The sequence below is a fragment of the Carassius gibelio genome, chromosome B10, assembly GCF_023724105.1.
Source record: "Carassius gibelio isolate Cgi1373 ecotype wild population from Czech Republic chromosome B10, carGib1.2-hapl.c, whole genome shotgun sequence".
Classification (NCBI taxonomy): Eukaryota; Metazoa; Chordata; class Actinopteri; order Cypriniformes; family Cyprinidae; genus Carassius; species Carassius gibelio.
The window spans coordinates 3104254-3117558 of record NC_068405.1 but is presented as its reverse complement, the minus strand read 5'-3'; the positions used below and the strand labels follow the sequence as shown (position 1 = coordinate 3117558).

General features: G+C 48.1%; 29 non-coding genes across 29 annotated transcripts; 24 read left to right on the top strand and 5 right to left on the bottom strand.

Annotated features, from left to right (window-relative positions):
- Positions 1 to 166: 166 nt before the first annotated feature.
- Positions 167 to 238, top strand: trnap-ugg (transfer RNA proline (anticodon UGG)). Its single transcript has one exon. It is a non-coding gene; the product is annotated as a tRNA-Pro (tRNA).
- Positions 239 to 335: 97 nt separating this feature from the next.
- On the top strand, positions 336 to 409 carry trnai-aau (transfer RNA isoleucine (anticodon AAU)). The gene has a single exon. It is a non-coding gene; the product is annotated as a tRNA-Ile (tRNA).
- Positions 410 to 515: 106 nt separating this feature from the next.
- trnaf-gaa (transfer RNA phenylalanine (anticodon GAA)) lies at positions 516 to 588 on the top strand. Its single transcript has one exon. It is a non-coding gene; the product is annotated as a tRNA-Phe (tRNA).
- A 135-nt stretch (positions 589 to 723) lies between these two features.
- On the top strand, positions 724 to 795 carry trnaq-uug (transfer RNA glutamine (anticodon UUG)). The gene has a single exon. It is a non-coding gene; the product is annotated as a tRNA-Gln (tRNA).
- An 857-nt stretch (positions 796 to 1652) lies between these two features.
- trnaa-agc (transfer RNA alanine (anticodon AGC)) lies at positions 1653 to 1725 on the bottom strand. Its single transcript has one exon. It is a non-coding gene; the product is annotated as a tRNA-Ala (tRNA).
- Positions 1726 to 2661: 936 nt separating this feature from the next.
- trnap-ugg (transfer RNA proline (anticodon UGG)) lies at positions 2662 to 2733 on the top strand. Its single transcript has one exon. It is a non-coding gene; the product is annotated as a tRNA-Pro (tRNA).
- Positions 2734 to 2830: 97 nt separating this feature from the next.
- trnai-aau (transfer RNA isoleucine (anticodon AAU)) lies at positions 2831 to 2904 on the top strand. The gene has a single exon. It is a non-coding gene; the product is annotated as a tRNA-Ile (tRNA).
- A 106-nt stretch (positions 2905 to 3010) lies between these two features.
- trnaf-gaa (transfer RNA phenylalanine (anticodon GAA)) lies at positions 3011 to 3083 on the top strand. The gene has a single exon. It is a non-coding gene; the product is annotated as a tRNA-Phe (tRNA).
- A 135-nt stretch (positions 3084 to 3218) lies between these two features.
- On the top strand, positions 3219 to 3290 carry trnaq-uug (transfer RNA glutamine (anticodon UUG)). Its single transcript has one exon. It is a non-coding gene; the product is annotated as a tRNA-Gln (tRNA).
- Positions 3291 to 4147: 857 nt separating this feature from the next.
- Positions 4148 to 4220, bottom strand: trnaa-agc (transfer RNA alanine (anticodon AGC)). Its single transcript has one exon. It is a non-coding gene; the product is annotated as a tRNA-Ala (tRNA).
- Positions 4221 to 5156: 936 nt separating this feature from the next.
- On the top strand, positions 5157 to 5228 carry trnap-ugg (transfer RNA proline (anticodon UGG)). Its single transcript has one exon. It is a non-coding gene; the product is annotated as a tRNA-Pro (tRNA).
- Positions 5229 to 5325: 97 nt separating this feature from the next.
- On the top strand, positions 5326 to 5399 carry trnai-aau (transfer RNA isoleucine (anticodon AAU)). Its single transcript has one exon. It is a non-coding gene; the product is annotated as a tRNA-Ile (tRNA).
- Positions 5400 to 5505: 106 nt separating this feature from the next.
- trnaf-gaa (transfer RNA phenylalanine (anticodon GAA)) lies at positions 5506 to 5578 on the top strand. Its single transcript has one exon. It is a non-coding gene; the product is annotated as a tRNA-Phe (tRNA).
- Positions 5579 to 5713: 135 nt separating this feature from the next.
- On the top strand, positions 5714 to 5785 carry trnaq-uug (transfer RNA glutamine (anticodon UUG)). Its single transcript has one exon. It is a non-coding gene; the product is annotated as a tRNA-Gln (tRNA).
- Positions 5786 to 6642: 857 nt separating this feature from the next.
- trnaa-agc (transfer RNA alanine (anticodon AGC)) lies at positions 6643 to 6715 on the bottom strand. Its single transcript has one exon. It is a non-coding gene; the product is annotated as a tRNA-Ala (tRNA).
- Positions 6716 to 7651: 936 nt separating this feature from the next.
- On the top strand, positions 7652 to 7723 carry trnap-ugg (transfer RNA proline (anticodon UGG)). The gene has a single exon. It is a non-coding gene; the product is annotated as a tRNA-Pro (tRNA).
- Positions 7724 to 7813: 90 nt separating this feature from the next.
- Positions 7814 to 7887, top strand: trnai-aau (transfer RNA isoleucine (anticodon AAU)). The gene has a single exon. It is a non-coding gene; the product is annotated as a tRNA-Ile (tRNA).
- A 106-nt stretch (positions 7888 to 7993) lies between these two features.
- trnaf-gaa (transfer RNA phenylalanine (anticodon GAA)) lies at positions 7994 to 8066 on the top strand. The gene has a single exon. It is a non-coding gene; the product is annotated as a tRNA-Phe (tRNA).
- Positions 8067 to 8201: 135 nt separating this feature from the next.
- trnah-aug (transfer RNA histidin (anticodon AUG)) lies at positions 8202 to 8273 on the top strand. The gene has a single exon. It is a non-coding gene; the product is annotated as a tRNA-His (tRNA).
- Positions 8274 to 9130: 857 nt separating this feature from the next.
- trnaa-agc (transfer RNA alanine (anticodon AGC)) lies at positions 9131 to 9203 on the bottom strand. The gene has a single exon. It is a non-coding gene; the product is annotated as a tRNA-Ala (tRNA).
- Positions 9204 to 10139: 936 nt separating this feature from the next.
- trnap-ugg (transfer RNA proline (anticodon UGG)) lies at positions 10140 to 10211 on the top strand. Its single transcript has one exon. It is a non-coding gene; the product is annotated as a tRNA-Pro (tRNA).
- A 97-nt stretch (positions 10212 to 10308) lies between these two features.
- trnai-aau (transfer RNA isoleucine (anticodon AAU)) lies at positions 10309 to 10382 on the top strand. Its single transcript has one exon. It is a non-coding gene; the product is annotated as a tRNA-Ile (tRNA).
- A 106-nt stretch (positions 10383 to 10488) lies between these two features.
- On the top strand, positions 10489 to 10561 carry trnaf-gaa (transfer RNA phenylalanine (anticodon GAA)). Its single transcript has one exon. It is a non-coding gene; the product is annotated as a tRNA-Phe (tRNA).
- A 135-nt stretch (positions 10562 to 10696) lies between these two features.
- On the top strand, positions 10697 to 10768 carry trnaq-uug (transfer RNA glutamine (anticodon UUG)). Its single transcript has one exon. It is a non-coding gene; the product is annotated as a tRNA-Gln (tRNA).
- Positions 10769 to 11625: 857 nt separating this feature from the next.
- Positions 11626 to 11698, bottom strand: trnaa-agc (transfer RNA alanine (anticodon AGC)). The gene has a single exon. It is a non-coding gene; the product is annotated as a tRNA-Ala (tRNA).
- Positions 11699 to 12634: 936 nt separating this feature from the next.
- Positions 12635 to 12706, top strand: trnap-ugg (transfer RNA proline (anticodon UGG)). Its single transcript has one exon. It is a non-coding gene; the product is annotated as a tRNA-Pro (tRNA).
- Positions 12707 to 12803: 97 nt separating this feature from the next.
- trnai-aau (transfer RNA isoleucine (anticodon AAU)) lies at positions 12804 to 12877 on the top strand. The gene has a single exon. It is a non-coding gene; the product is annotated as a tRNA-Ile (tRNA).
- Positions 12878 to 12983: 106 nt separating this feature from the next.
- trnaf-gaa (transfer RNA phenylalanine (anticodon GAA)) lies at positions 12984 to 13056 on the top strand. Its single transcript has one exon. It is a non-coding gene; the product is annotated as a tRNA-Phe (tRNA).
- A 135-nt stretch (positions 13057 to 13191) lies between these two features.
- On the top strand, positions 13192 to 13263 carry trnaq-uug (transfer RNA glutamine (anticodon UUG)). Its single transcript has one exon. It is a non-coding gene; the product is annotated as a tRNA-Gln (tRNA).
- The last annotated feature ends 42 nt before the right edge of the window (positions 13264 to 13305 follow it).

Sequence of the window (13305 nt, the reverse complement as noted above, 5' to 3'; positions counted from 1 at the left end):
CCCTCTACATGTTAGATACAGCCACATTTTTAGGTCAGTTAAGAGGCCAACTTGCGTTCGTTAGCCTTTAACACTGTCTCGAGGTCTTTGATTGCTTCCACGTTAGTTCATGTTCCTTCTTTTATTGATGCTGCACTAGCTCTTTTTTCTCGGCCCAGCACAGGAAGGCTCGTTGGTCTAGGGGTATGATTCTCGCTTTGGGTGCGAGAGGTCCCGGGTTCAAATCCCGGACGAGCCCTTGGTCGGGATAAAACGTGAAGCTTTGTTGTCTCATTGCGTTCACTAACATTGAGGCAGTTTTTTATTCAATCGGGTAGAGACAGATGGCTAAGGGAGGCCGGTTAGCTCAGATGGTTAGAGCGTGGTGCTAATAACGCCAAGGTCGCGGGTTCGATCCCCGTACTGGCCAGCTGTTTTTATTGTCTGGGGGCTCATCTCTGCTCTGCTCTTCTCCTGTGACAAAGAGTAGGGTGATCTCACTGAAATCCCTGCTTGCTAAGCAGGAGCTTGTTGTGGCCGAAATAGCTCAGTTGGGAGAGCGTTAGACTGAAGATCTAAAGGTCCCTGGTTCAATCCCGGGTTTCGGCAAAATCTCCCACTCTTTTCCGTTTTTTGAGGCGGGCCAGTGACCAAAAATCACTGGGTTCCAACTTCTCTGTATAACTGCTTCCCCACTGCCACGGAGCTATCTGCTTCCCAGTTGGCCACCAAACAAGCAGTTTCGGTTCCATGGTGTAATGGTCAGCACTCTGGGCTTTGAATCCAGCGATCTGAGTTCGAATCTCGGTGGAACCTGTGTGCTTTCTTGCCGCAGGAATAGATAAAAACAGCACTAGGTTGTCACTGGTGACAGTCTTTGTGGCCCTGTGAGCAACGGCTGCTCCAGGTAAGGTTTCATGGTGTAATGGTTAGCACTCTGAATCCAGTGATCCGAGTTCAAATCGCGGTGGGACCACTTTTTGCAACCAATTTGCGCAGGACCATGTCTGAAATACTTTTTGGCAGCTTTGAGTCCAAAAAAATTAACTAACGTAGAGACTGTGGCAGCATTGCATCGATGCCCAGTCGGTCTCTTTAGGGCACTGGTTCTCAAACCTGTCCTGGAGGCACCCCTGCCCTGCACAGTTTGATTGTCTGCCTTATTAGACACACCCAAATAAGGTCTTGCGGTCTCTATAAAAGAGTTGATGATTTGAAACAGGTGTGATAGATGAGGGAAACATTCAAAATGTGTAGGGCAGGGGTGCCTCCAGGACAGGTTTGAAAACCACTGCTTTAGGGAACTGTGTGTAAAATGGCAATGTTTTGCAACCAATTTGCACAGGACCATGTCTGAAATACTTTTTGGCAGCTGTGAGCCCCAAAAAAAGCTAACGTGGGAGTGTCGCAGCATTGCGTCAGTGCTCAGTCGGTCTCTTTAGGGCAATGGTTTTCAAACCTTTCCTGGAGGCAACCCTGTCCTGAACATTTCGTATGTCTCCCTTATTAGACACACCCAAATCAGGTCTTGCAGTCTCTATTAATGAGCTGATGATTTGAAACTGGTGTGTTAGATGAGGGGAAATGCAAAATGTGCAGGGCAGGGATGCCTCCAGGAAAGGGTTGAAAACCACTGATTTAGGGATGTGTGAGTAAAAGGGCAGGAGCCAACTTGGAGAATGCGGGCATCGATCCCGCTACCTCTCGCATGCTAAGCGAGCGCTCTACCATTTGAGCTAATTCCCCTGGCCTTTCAAGAATGACGAGCATAGCTGCGAATGACCGGCTTGATGCAAAGAGGCCGTCCCTCCTCTGGGCTTGCACCTTTGCACTGGCCGCGATTGTGTTGTCGAATTAACAAAGAGATTTAGCTTTTGTGTTAAAGGACCTTCTCGGTCTTGTTACGCCAGTATGCATGTGCGGATTCTTGTATTATGCAGACCACCTTGCATCACTCGGGTCACGCAGACAACTTCTCACCTCTTTTTCTCACACTGACTTAAAGAATAAGGAAGCGGTTCTCCATTCCAGTCCTCGCTCCCCAAAGGTCTGCATATTTTGCATGTCTCTCTTTGTTAGCACACCTGATTTGGATAATCAGCTCATTAGAAGTGAGCTCCTTGCGATTGACATGGTCCCTACACAGTGTTCATTGCTCCCCACTCCCTGAGCAGGGGAAATCCGTCGAAGTTTACTTCACTTTGGAACATTGGTTCACGGATTTGCGCTGCGCAGCGTCTTCACACATGGACAAGTGTGACATCATATACCTCTGTATACCTCTGTACACCTCTGTGTTAGTCACTTTGAACTGAACGTACACATACGCTCTGAACTTGAATCACGGAGGGATGTCATGTGATGTCCACTTCTCAGGGCACTTACGTTTGAATGGAACAAATGTCTGAAGCTATACGAGAAACATACAAAATCTGAAGAGCAGGGGGCTCGAGGACTGGAATTGAGAACCGCTGGTCTAAGTGACATCTGACAGTTTCAGCTGTCCTCCCTAACATCCCTCTACATGTTAGATACAGCCACATTTTTAGGTCAGTTAAGAGGCCAACTTGCGTTCGTTAGCCTTTAACACTGTCTCGAGGTCTTTGATTGCTTCCACGTTAGTTCATGTTCCTTCTTTTATTGATGCTGCACTAGCTCTTTTTTCTCGGCACAGCACAGGAAGGCTCGTTGGTCTAGGGGTATGATTCTCGCTTTGGGTGCGAGAGGTCCCGGGTTCAAATCCCGGACGAGCCCTTGGTCGGGATAAAACGTGAAGCTTTGTTGTCTCATTGCGTTCACTAACATTGAGGCAGTTTTTTATTCAATCGGGTAGAAAAAGATGGCTAAGGGAGGCCGGTTAGCTCAGATGGTTAGAGCGTGGTGCTAATAACGCCAAGGTCGCGGGTTCGATCCCCGTACTGGCCAGCTGTTTTTATTGTCTGGGGGCTCATCTCTGCTCTGCTCTTCTCCTGTGACAAAGAGTAGGGTGATCTCACTGAAATCCCTGCTTGCTAAGCAGGAGCTTGTTGTGGCCGAAATAGCTCAGTTGGGAGAGCGTTAGACTGAAGATCTAAAGGTCCCTGGTTCGATCCCGGGTTTCGGCAAAATCTCCCACTCTTTTCCGTTTTTTGAGGCGGGCCAGTGACCAAAAATCACTGGGTTCCAACTTCTCTGTATAACTGCTTCCCCACTGCCACGGAGCTATCTGTTTCCCAGTTGGCCACCAAACAAGCAGTTTCGGTTCCATGGTGTAATGGTCAGCACTCTGGGCTTTGAATCCAGCGATCTGAGTTCGAATCTCGGTGGAACCTGTGTGCTTTCTTGCCGCAGGAAAAGATAAAAACAGCACTAGGTTGTCACTGGTGACAGTCTTTGTGGCCCTGTGAGCAACGGCTGCTCCAGGTAAGGTTTCATGGTGTAATGGTTAGCACTCTGAATCCAGTGATCCGAGTTCAAATCGCGGTGGGACCACTTTTTGCAACCAATTTGCGCAGGACCATGTCTGAAATACTTTTTGGCAGCTTTGAGTCCAAAAAAATTAACTAACGTAGAGACTGTGGCAGCATTGCATCGATGCCCAGTCGGTCTCTTTAGGGCACTGGTTCTCAAACCTGTCCTGGAGGCACCCCTGCCCTGCACAGTTTGATTGTCTGCCTTATTAGACACACCCAAATAAGGTCTTGCGGTCTCTATAAAAGAGTTGATGATTTGAAACAGGTGTGATAGATGAGGGAAACATTCAAAATGTGTAGGGCAGGGGTGCCTCCAGGACAGGTTTGAAAACCACTGCTTTAGGGAACTGTGTGTAAAATGGCAATGTTTTGCAACCAATTTGCACAGGACCATGTCTGAAATACATTTTGGCAGCTGTGAGCCCCAAAAAAAGCTAACGTGGGAGTGTCGCAGCATTGCGTCAGTGCTCAGTCGGTCTCTTTAGGGCAATGGTTTTCAAACCTTTCCTGGAGGCAACCCTGTCCTGAACATTTCGTATGTCTCCCTTATTAGACACACCCAAATCAGGTCTTGCAGTCTCTATTAATGAGCTGATGATTTGAAACTGGTGTGTTAGATGAGGGGAAATGCAAAATGTGCAGGGCAGGGATGCCTCCAGGAAAGGGTTGAAAACCACTGATTTAGGGATGTGTGAGTAAAAGGGCAGGAGCCAACTTGGAGAATGCGGGCATCGATCCCGCTACCTCTCGCATGCTAAGCGAGCGCTCTACCATTTGAGCTAATTCCCCTGGCCTTTCAAGAATGACGAGCATAGCTGCGAATGACCGGCTTGATGCAAAGAGGCCGTCCCTCCTCTGGGCTTGCACCTTTGCACTGGCCGCGATTGTGTTGTCGAATTAACAAAGAGATTTAGCTTTTGTGTTAAAGGACCTTCTCGGTCTTGTTACGCCAGTATGCATGTGCGGATTCTTGTATTATGCAGACCACCTTGCATCACTCGGGTCACGCAGACAACTTCTCACCTCTTTTTCTCACACTGACTTAAAGAATAAGGAAGCGGTTCTCCATTCCAGTCCTCGCTCCCCAAAGGTCTGCATATTTTGCATGTCTCTCTTTGTTAGCACACCTGATTTGGATAATCAGCTCATTAGAAGTGAGCTCCTTGCGATTGACATGGTCCCTACACAGTGTTCATTGCTCCCCACTCCCTGAGCAGGGGAAATCCGTCGAAGTTTACTTCACTTTGGAACATTGGTTCACGGATTTGCGCTGCGCAACGTCTTCACACATGGACAAGTGTGACATCATATACCTCTGTATACCTCTGTACACCTCTGTGTTAGTCACTTTGAACTGAACGTACACATACGCTCTGAACTTGAATCACGGAGGGATGTCATGTGATGTCCACTTCTCAGGGCACTTAAGTTTGAATGGAACAAATGTCTGAAGCTATACGAGAAACATACAAAATCTGAAGAGCAGGGGGCTCGAGGACTGGAATTGAGAACCGCTGGTCTAAGTGACATCTGACAGTTTCAGCTGTCCTCCCTAACATCCCTCTACATGTTAGATACAGCCACATTTTTAGGTCAGTTAAGAGGCCAACTTGCGTTCGTTAGCCTTTAACACTGTCTCGAGGTCTTTGATTGCTTCCACGTTAGTTCATGTTCCTTCTTTTATTGATGCTGCACTAGCTCTTTTTTCTCGGCCCAGCACAGGAAGGCTCGTTGGTCTAGGGGTATGATTCTCGCTTTGGGTGCGAGAGGTCCCGGGTTCAAATCCCGGACGAGCCCTTGGTCGGGATAAACCGTGAAGCTTTGTTGTCTCATTGCGTTCACTAACATTGAGGCAGTTTTTTATTCAATCGGGTAGAGACAGATGGCTAAGGGAGGCCGGTTAGCTCAGATGGTTAGAGCGTGGTGCTAATAACGCCAAGGTCGCGGGTTCGATCCCCGTACTGGCCAGCTGTTTTTATTGTCTGGGGGCTCATCTCTGCTCTGCTCTTCTCCTGTGACAAAGAGTAGGGTGATCTCACTGAAATCCCTGCTTGCTAAGCAGGAGCTTGTTGTGGCCGAAATAGCTCAGTTGGGAGAGCGTTAGACTGAAGATCTAAAGGTCCCTGGTTCGATCCCGGGTTTCGGCAAAATCTCCCACTCTTTTCCGTTTTTTGAGGCGGGCCAGTGACCAAAAATCACTGGGTTCCAACTTCTCTGTATAACTGCTTCCCCACTGCCACGGAGCTATCTGCTTCCCAGTTGGCCACCAAACAAGCAGTTTCGGTTCCATGGTGTAATGGTCAGCACTCTGGGCTTTGAATCCAGCGATCTGAGTTCGAATCTCGGTGGAACCTGTGTGCTTTCTTGCCGCAGGAATAGATAAAAACAGCACTAGGTTGTCACTGGTGACAGTCTTTGTGGCCCTGTGAGCAACGGCTGCTCCAGGTAAGGTTTCATGGTGTAATGGTTAGCACTCTGAATCCAGTGATCCGAGTTCAAATCGCGGTGGGACCACTTTTTGCAACCAATTTGCGCAGGACCATGTCTGAAATACTTTTTGGCAGCTTTGAGTCCAAAAAAATTAACTAACGTAGAGACTGTGGCAGCATTGCATCGATGCCCAGTCGGTCTCTTTAGGGCACTGGTTCTCAAACCTGTCCTGGAGGCACCCCTGCCCTGCACAGTTTGATTGTCTGCCTTATTAGACACACCCAAATAAGGTCTTGCGGTCTCTATAAAAGAGTTGATGATTTGAAACAGGTGTGATAGATGAGGGAAACATTCAAAATGTGTAGGGCAGGGGTGCCTCCAGGACAGGTTTGAAAACCACTGCTTTAGGGAACTGTGTGTAAAATGGCAATGTTTTGCAACCAATTTGCACAGGACCATGTCTGAAATACTTTTTGGCAGCTGTGAGCCCCAAAAAAAGCTAACGTGGGAGTGTCGCAGCATTGCGTCAGTGCTCAGTCGGTCTCTTTAGGGCAATGGTTTTCAAACCTTTCCTGGAGGCAACCCTGTCCTGAACATTTCGTATGTCTCCCTTATTAGACACACCCAAATCAGGTCTTGCAGTCTCTATTAATGAGCTGATGATTTGAAACTGGTGTGTTAGATGAGGGGAAATGCAAAATGTGCAGGGCAGGGATGCCTCCAGGAAAGGGTTGAAAACCACTGATTTAGGGATGTGTGAGTAAAAGGGCAGGAGCCAACTTGGAGAATGCGGGCATCGATCCCGCTACCTCTCGCATGCTAAGCGAGCGCTCTACCATTTGAGCTAATTCCCCTGGCCTTTCAAGAATGACGAGCATAGCTGCGAATGACCGGCTTGATGCAAAGAGGCCGTCCCTCCTCTGGGCTTGCACCTTTGCACTGGCCGCGATTGTGTTGTCGAATTAACAAAGAGATTTAGCTTTTGTGTTAAAGGACCTTCTCGGTCTTGTTACGCCAGTATGCATGTGCGGATTCTTGTATTATGCAGACCACCTTGCATCACTCGGGTCACGCAGACAACTTCTCACCTCTTTTTCTCACACTGACTTAAAGAATAAGGAAGCGGTTCTCCATTCCAGTCCTCGCTCCCCAAAGGTCTGCATATTTTGCATGTCTCTCTTTGTTAGCACACCTGATTTGGATAATCAGCTCATTAGAAGTGAGCTCCTTGCGATTGACATGGTCCCTACACAGTGTTCATTGCTCCCCACTCCCTGAGCAGGGGAAATCCGTCGAAGTTTACTTCACTTTGGAACATTGGTTCACGGATTTGCGCTGCGCAACGTCTTCACACATGGACAAGTGTGACATCATATACCTCTGTATACCTCTGTACACCTCTGTGTTAGTCACTTTGAACTGAACGTACACATACGCTCTGAACTTGAATCACGGAGGGATGTCATGTGATGTCCACTTCTCAGGGCACTTACGTTTGAATGGAACAAATGTCTGAAGCTATACGAGAAACATACAAAATCTGAAGAGCAGGGGGCTCGAGGACTGGAATTGAGAACCGCTGGTCTAAGTGACATCTGACAGTTTCAGCTGTCCTCCCTAACATCCCTCTACATGTTAGATACAGCCACATTTTTAGGTCAGTTAAGAGGCCAACTTGCGTTCGTTAGCCTTTAACACTGTCTCGAGGTCTTTGATTGCTTCCACGTTAGTTCATGTTCCTTCTTTTATTGATGCTGCACTAGCTCTTTTTTCTCGGCCCAGCACAGGAAGGCTCGTTGGTCTAGGGGTATGATTCTCGCTTTGGGTGCGAGAGGTCCCGGGTTCAAGTCCCGGACGAGCCCTTGGTCGGGATAAAACGTGAAGCTTTGTTGTCTCATTGCGTTCACTAACATTGAGGCAGTTTTTTATTCAATCGACAGATGGCTAAGGGAGGCCGGTTAGCTCAGATGGTTAGAGCGTGGTGCTAATAACGCCAAGGTCGCGGGTTCGATCCCCGTACTGGCCAGCTGTTTTTATTGTCTGGGGGCTCATCTCTGCTCTGCTCTTCTCCTGTGACAAAGAGTAGGGTGATCTCACTGAAATCCCTGCTTGCTAAGCAGGAGCTTGTTGTGGCCGAAATAGCTCAGTTGGGAGAGCGTTAGACTGAAGATCTAAAGGTCCCTGGTTCGATCCCGGGTTTCGGCAAAATCTCCCACTCTTTTCCGTTTTTTGAGGCGGGCCAGTGACCAAAAATCACTGGGTTCCAACTTCTCTGTATAACTGCTTCCCCACTGCCACGGAGCTATCTGTTTCCCAGTTGGCCACCAAACAAGCAGTTTCGGTTCCATGGTGTAATGGTCAGCACTCTGGGCTATGAATCCAGCGATCTGAGTTCGAATCTCGGTGGAACCTGTGTGCTTTCTTGCCGCAGGAAAAGATAAAAACAGCACTAGGTTGTCACTGGTGACAGTCTTTGTGGCCCTGTGAGCAACGGCTGCTCCAGGTAAGGTTTCATGGTGTAATGGTTAGCACTCTGAATCCAGTGATCCGAGTTCAAATCGCGGTGGGACCACTTTTTGCAACCAATTTGCGCAGGACCATGTCTGAAATACTTTTTGGCAGCTTTGAGTCCAAAAAAATTAACTAACGTAGAGACTGTGGCAGCATTGCATCGATGCCCAGTCGGTCTCTTTAGGGCACTGGTTCTCAAACCTGTCCTGGAGGCACCCCTGCCCTGCACAGTTTGATTGTCTGCCTTATTAGACACACCCAAATAAGGTCTTGCGGTCTCTATAAAAGAGTTGATGATTTGAAACAGGTGTGATAGATGAGGGAAACATTCAAAATGTGTAGGGCAGGGGTGCCTCCAGGACAGGTTTGAAAACCACTGCTTTAGGGAACTGTGTGTAAAATGGCAATGTTTTGCAACCAATTTGCACAGGACCATGTCTGAAATACATTTTGGCAGCTGTGAGCCCCAAAAAAAGCTAACGTGGGAGTGTCGCAGCATTGCGTCAGTGCTCAGTCGGTCTCTTTAGGGCAATGGTTTTCAAACCTTTCCTGGAGGCAACCCTGTCCTGAACATTTCGTATGTCTCCCTTATTAGACACACCCAAATCAGGTCTTGCAGTCTCTATTAATGAGCTGATGATTTGAAACTGGTGTGTTAGATGAGGGGAAATGCAAAATGTGCAGGGCAGGGATGCCTCCAGGAAAGGGTTGAAAACCACTGATTTAGGGATGTGTGAGTAAAAGGGCAGGAGCCAACTTGGAGAATGCGGGCATCGATCCCGCTACCTCTCGCATGCTAAGCGAGCGCTCTACCATTTGAGCTAATTCCCCTGGCCTTTCAAGAATGACGAGCATAGCTGCGAATGACCGGCTTGATGCAAAGAGGCCGTCCCTCCTCTGGGCTTGCACCTTTGCACTGGCCGCGATTGTGTTGTCGAATTAACAAAGAGATTTAGCTTTTGTGTTAAAGGACCTTCTCGGTCTTGTTACGCCAGTATGCATGTGCGGATTCTTGTATTATGCAGACCACCTTGCATCACTCGGGTCACGCAGACAACTTCTCACCTCTTTTTCTCACACTGACTTAAAGAATAAGGAAGCGGTTCTCCATTCCAGTCCTCGCTCCCCAAAGGTCTGCATATTTTGCATGTCTCTCTTTGTTAGCACACCTGATTTGGATAATCAGCTCATTAGAAGTGAGCTCCTTGCGATTGACATGGTCCCTACACAGTGTTCATTGCTCCCCACTCCCTGAGCAGGGGAAATCCGTCGAAGTTTACTTCACTTTGGAACATTGGTTCACGGATTTGCGCTGCGCAACGTCTTCACACATGGACAAGTGTGACATCATATACCTCTGTATACCTCTGTACACCTCTGTGTTAGTCACTTTGAACTGAACGTACACATACGCTCTGAACTTGAATCACGGAGGGATGTCATGTGATGTCCACTTCTCAGGGCACTTAAGTTTGAATGGAACAAATGTCTGAAGCTATACGAGAAACATACAAAATCTGAAGAGCAGGGGGCTCGAGGACTGGAATTGAGAACCGCTGGTCTAAGTGACATCTGACAGTTTCAGCTGTCCTCCCTAACATCCCTCTACATGTTAGATACAGCCACATTTTTAGGTCAGTTAAGAGGCCAACTTGCGTTCGTTAGCCTTTAACACTGTCTCGAGGTCTTTGATTGCTTCCACGTTAGTTCATGTTCCTTCTTTTATTGATGCTGCACTAGCTCTTTTTTCTCGGCCCAGCACAGGAAGGCTCGTTGGTCTAGGGGTATGATTCTCGCTTTGGGTGCGAGAGGTGCCGGGTTCAAATCCCGGACGAGCCCTTGGTCGGGATAAAACGTGAAGCTTTGTTGTCTCATTGCGTTCACTAACATTGAGGCAGTTTTTTATTCAATCGGGTAGAGACAGATGGCTAAGGGAGGCCGGTTAGCTCAGATGGTTAGAGCGTGGTGCTAATAACGCCAAGGTCGCGGGTTCGATCCCCGTACTGGCCAGCTGTTTTTATTGTCTGGGGGCTCATCTCTGCTCTGCTCTTCTCCTGTGACAAAGAGTAGGGTGATCTCACTGAAATCCCTGCTTGCTAAGCAGGAGCTTGTTGTGGCCGAAATAGCTCAGTTGGGAGAGCGTTAGACTGAAGATCTAAAGGTCCCTGGTTCGATCCCGGGTTTCGGCAAAATCTCCCACTCTTTTCCGTTTTTTGAGGCGGGCCAGTGACCAAAAATCACTGGGTTCCAACTTCTCTGTATAACTGCTTCCCCACTGCCACGGAGCTATCTGCTTCCCAGTTGGCCACCAAACAAGCAGTTTCGGTTCCATGGTGTAATGGTCAGCACTCTGGGCTTTGAATCCAGCGATCTGAGTTCGAATCTCGGTGGAACCTGTGTGCTTTCTTGCCGCAGGAATAGATAAAAACAGCACTAGGTTGTCACTGGTGACAGTCTTTGTGGCCCTGTGAGCAACGGCTGCTCCAGGTAAGGTTTCATGGTGTAATGGTTAGCACTCTGAATCCAGTGATCCGAGTTCAAATCGCGGTGGGACCACTTTTTGCAACCAATTTGCGCAGGACCATGTCTGAAATACTTTTTGGCAGCTTTGAGTCCAAAAAAATTAACTAACGTAGAGACTGTGGCAGCATTGCATCGATGCCCAGTCGGTCTCTTTAGGGCACTGGTTCTCAAACCTGTCCTGGAGGCACCCCTGCCCTGCACAGTTTGATTGTCTGCCTTATTAGACACACCCAAATAAGGTCTTGCGGTCTCTATAAAAGAGTTGATGATTTGAAACAGGTGTGATAGATGAGGGAAACATTCAAAATGTGTAGGGCAGGGGTGCCTCCAGGACAGGTTTGAAAACCACTGCTTTAGGGAACTGTGTGTAAAATGGCAATGTTTTGCAACCAATTTGCACAGGACCATGTCTGAAATACTTTTTGGCAGCTGTGAGCCCCAAAAAAAGCTAACGTGGGAGTGTCGCAGCATTGCGTCAGTGCTCAGTCGGTCTCTTTAGGGCAATGGTTTTCAAACCTTTCCTGGAGGCAACCCTGTCCTGAACATTTCGTATGTCTCCCTTATTAGACACACCCAAATCAGGTCTTGCAGTCTCTATTAATGAGCTGATGATTTGAAACTGGTGTGTTAGATGAGGGGAAATGCAAAATGTGCAGGGCAGGGATGCCTCCAGGAAAGGGTTGAAAACCACTGATTTAGGGATGTGTGAGTAAAAGGGCAGGAGCCAACTTGGAGAATGCGGGCATCGATCCCGCTACCTCTCGCATGCTAAGCGAGCGCTCTACCATTTGAGCTAATTCCCCTGGCCTTTCAAGAATGACGAGCATAGCTGCGAATGACCGGCTTGATGCAAAGAGGCCGTCCCTCCTCTGGGCTTGCACCTTTGCACTGGCCGCGATTGTGTTGTCGAATTAACAAAGAGATTTAGCTTTTGTGTTAAAGGACCTTCTCGGTCTTGTTACGCCAGTATGCATGTGCGGATTCTTGTATTATGCAGACCACCTTGCATCACTCGGGTCACGCAGACAACTTCTCACCTCTTTTTCTCACACTGACTTAAAGAATAAGGAAGCGGTTCTCCATTCCAGTCCTCGCTCCCCAAAGGTCTGCATATTTTGCATGTCTCTCTTTGTTAGCACACCTGATTTGGATAATCAGCTCATTAGAAGTGAGCTCCTTGCGATTGACATGGTCCCTACACAGTGTTCATTGCTCCCCACTCCCTGAGCAGGGGAAATCCGTCGAAGTTTACTTCACTTTGGAACATTGGTTCACGGATTTGCGCTGCGCAACGTCTTCACACATGGACAAGTGTGACATCATATACCTCTGTATACCTCTGTACACCTCTGTGTTAGTCACTTTGAACTGAACGTACACATACGCTCTGAACTTGAATCACGGAGGGATGTCATGTGATGTCCACTTCTCAGGGCACTTACGTTTGAATGGAACAAATGTCTGAAGCTATACGAGAAACATACAAAATCTGAAGAGCAGGGGGCTCGAGGACTGGAATTGAGAACCGCTGGTCTAAGTGACATCTGACAGTTTCAGCTGTCCTCCCTAACATCCCTCTACATGTTAGATACAGCCACATTTTTAGGTCAGTTAAGAGGCCAACTTGCGTTCGTTAGCCTTTAACACTGTCTCGAGGTCTTTGATTGCTTCCACGTTAGTTCATGTTCCTTCTTTTATTGATGCTGCACTAGCTCTTTTTTCTCGACCCAGCACAGGAAGGCTCGTTGGTCTAGGGGTATGATTCTCGCTTTGGGTGCGAGAGGTCCCGGGTTCAAATCCCGGACGAGCCCTTGGTCGGGATAAAACGTGAAGCTTTGTTGTCTCATTGCGTTCACTAACATTGAGGCAGTTTTTTATTCAATCGGGTAGAGACAGATGGCTAAGGGAGGCCGGTTAGCTCAGATGGTTAGAGCGTGGTGCTAATAACGCCAAGGTCGCGGGTTCGATCCCCGTACTGGCCAGCTGTTTTTATTGTCTGGGGGCTCATCTCTGCTCTGCTCTTCTCCTGTGACAAAGAGTAGGGTGATCTCACTGAAATCCCTGCTTGCTAAGCAGGAGCTTGTTGTGGCCGAAATAGCTCAGTTGGGACAGCGTTAGACTGAAGATCTAAAGGTCCCTGGTTCAATCCCGGGTTTCGGCAAAATCTCCCACTCTTTTCCGTTTTTTGAGGCGGGCCAGTGACCAAAAATCACTGGGTTCCAACTTCTCTGTATAACTGCTTCCCCACTGCCACGGAGCTATCTGCTTCCCAGTTGGCCACCAAACAAGCAGTTTCGGTTCCATGGTGTAATGGTCAGCACTCTGGGCTTTGAATCCAGCGATCTGAGTTCGAATCTCGGTGGAACCTGTGTGCTTTCTTGCCGCAGGAATAGATAAAAACAGCACTAGG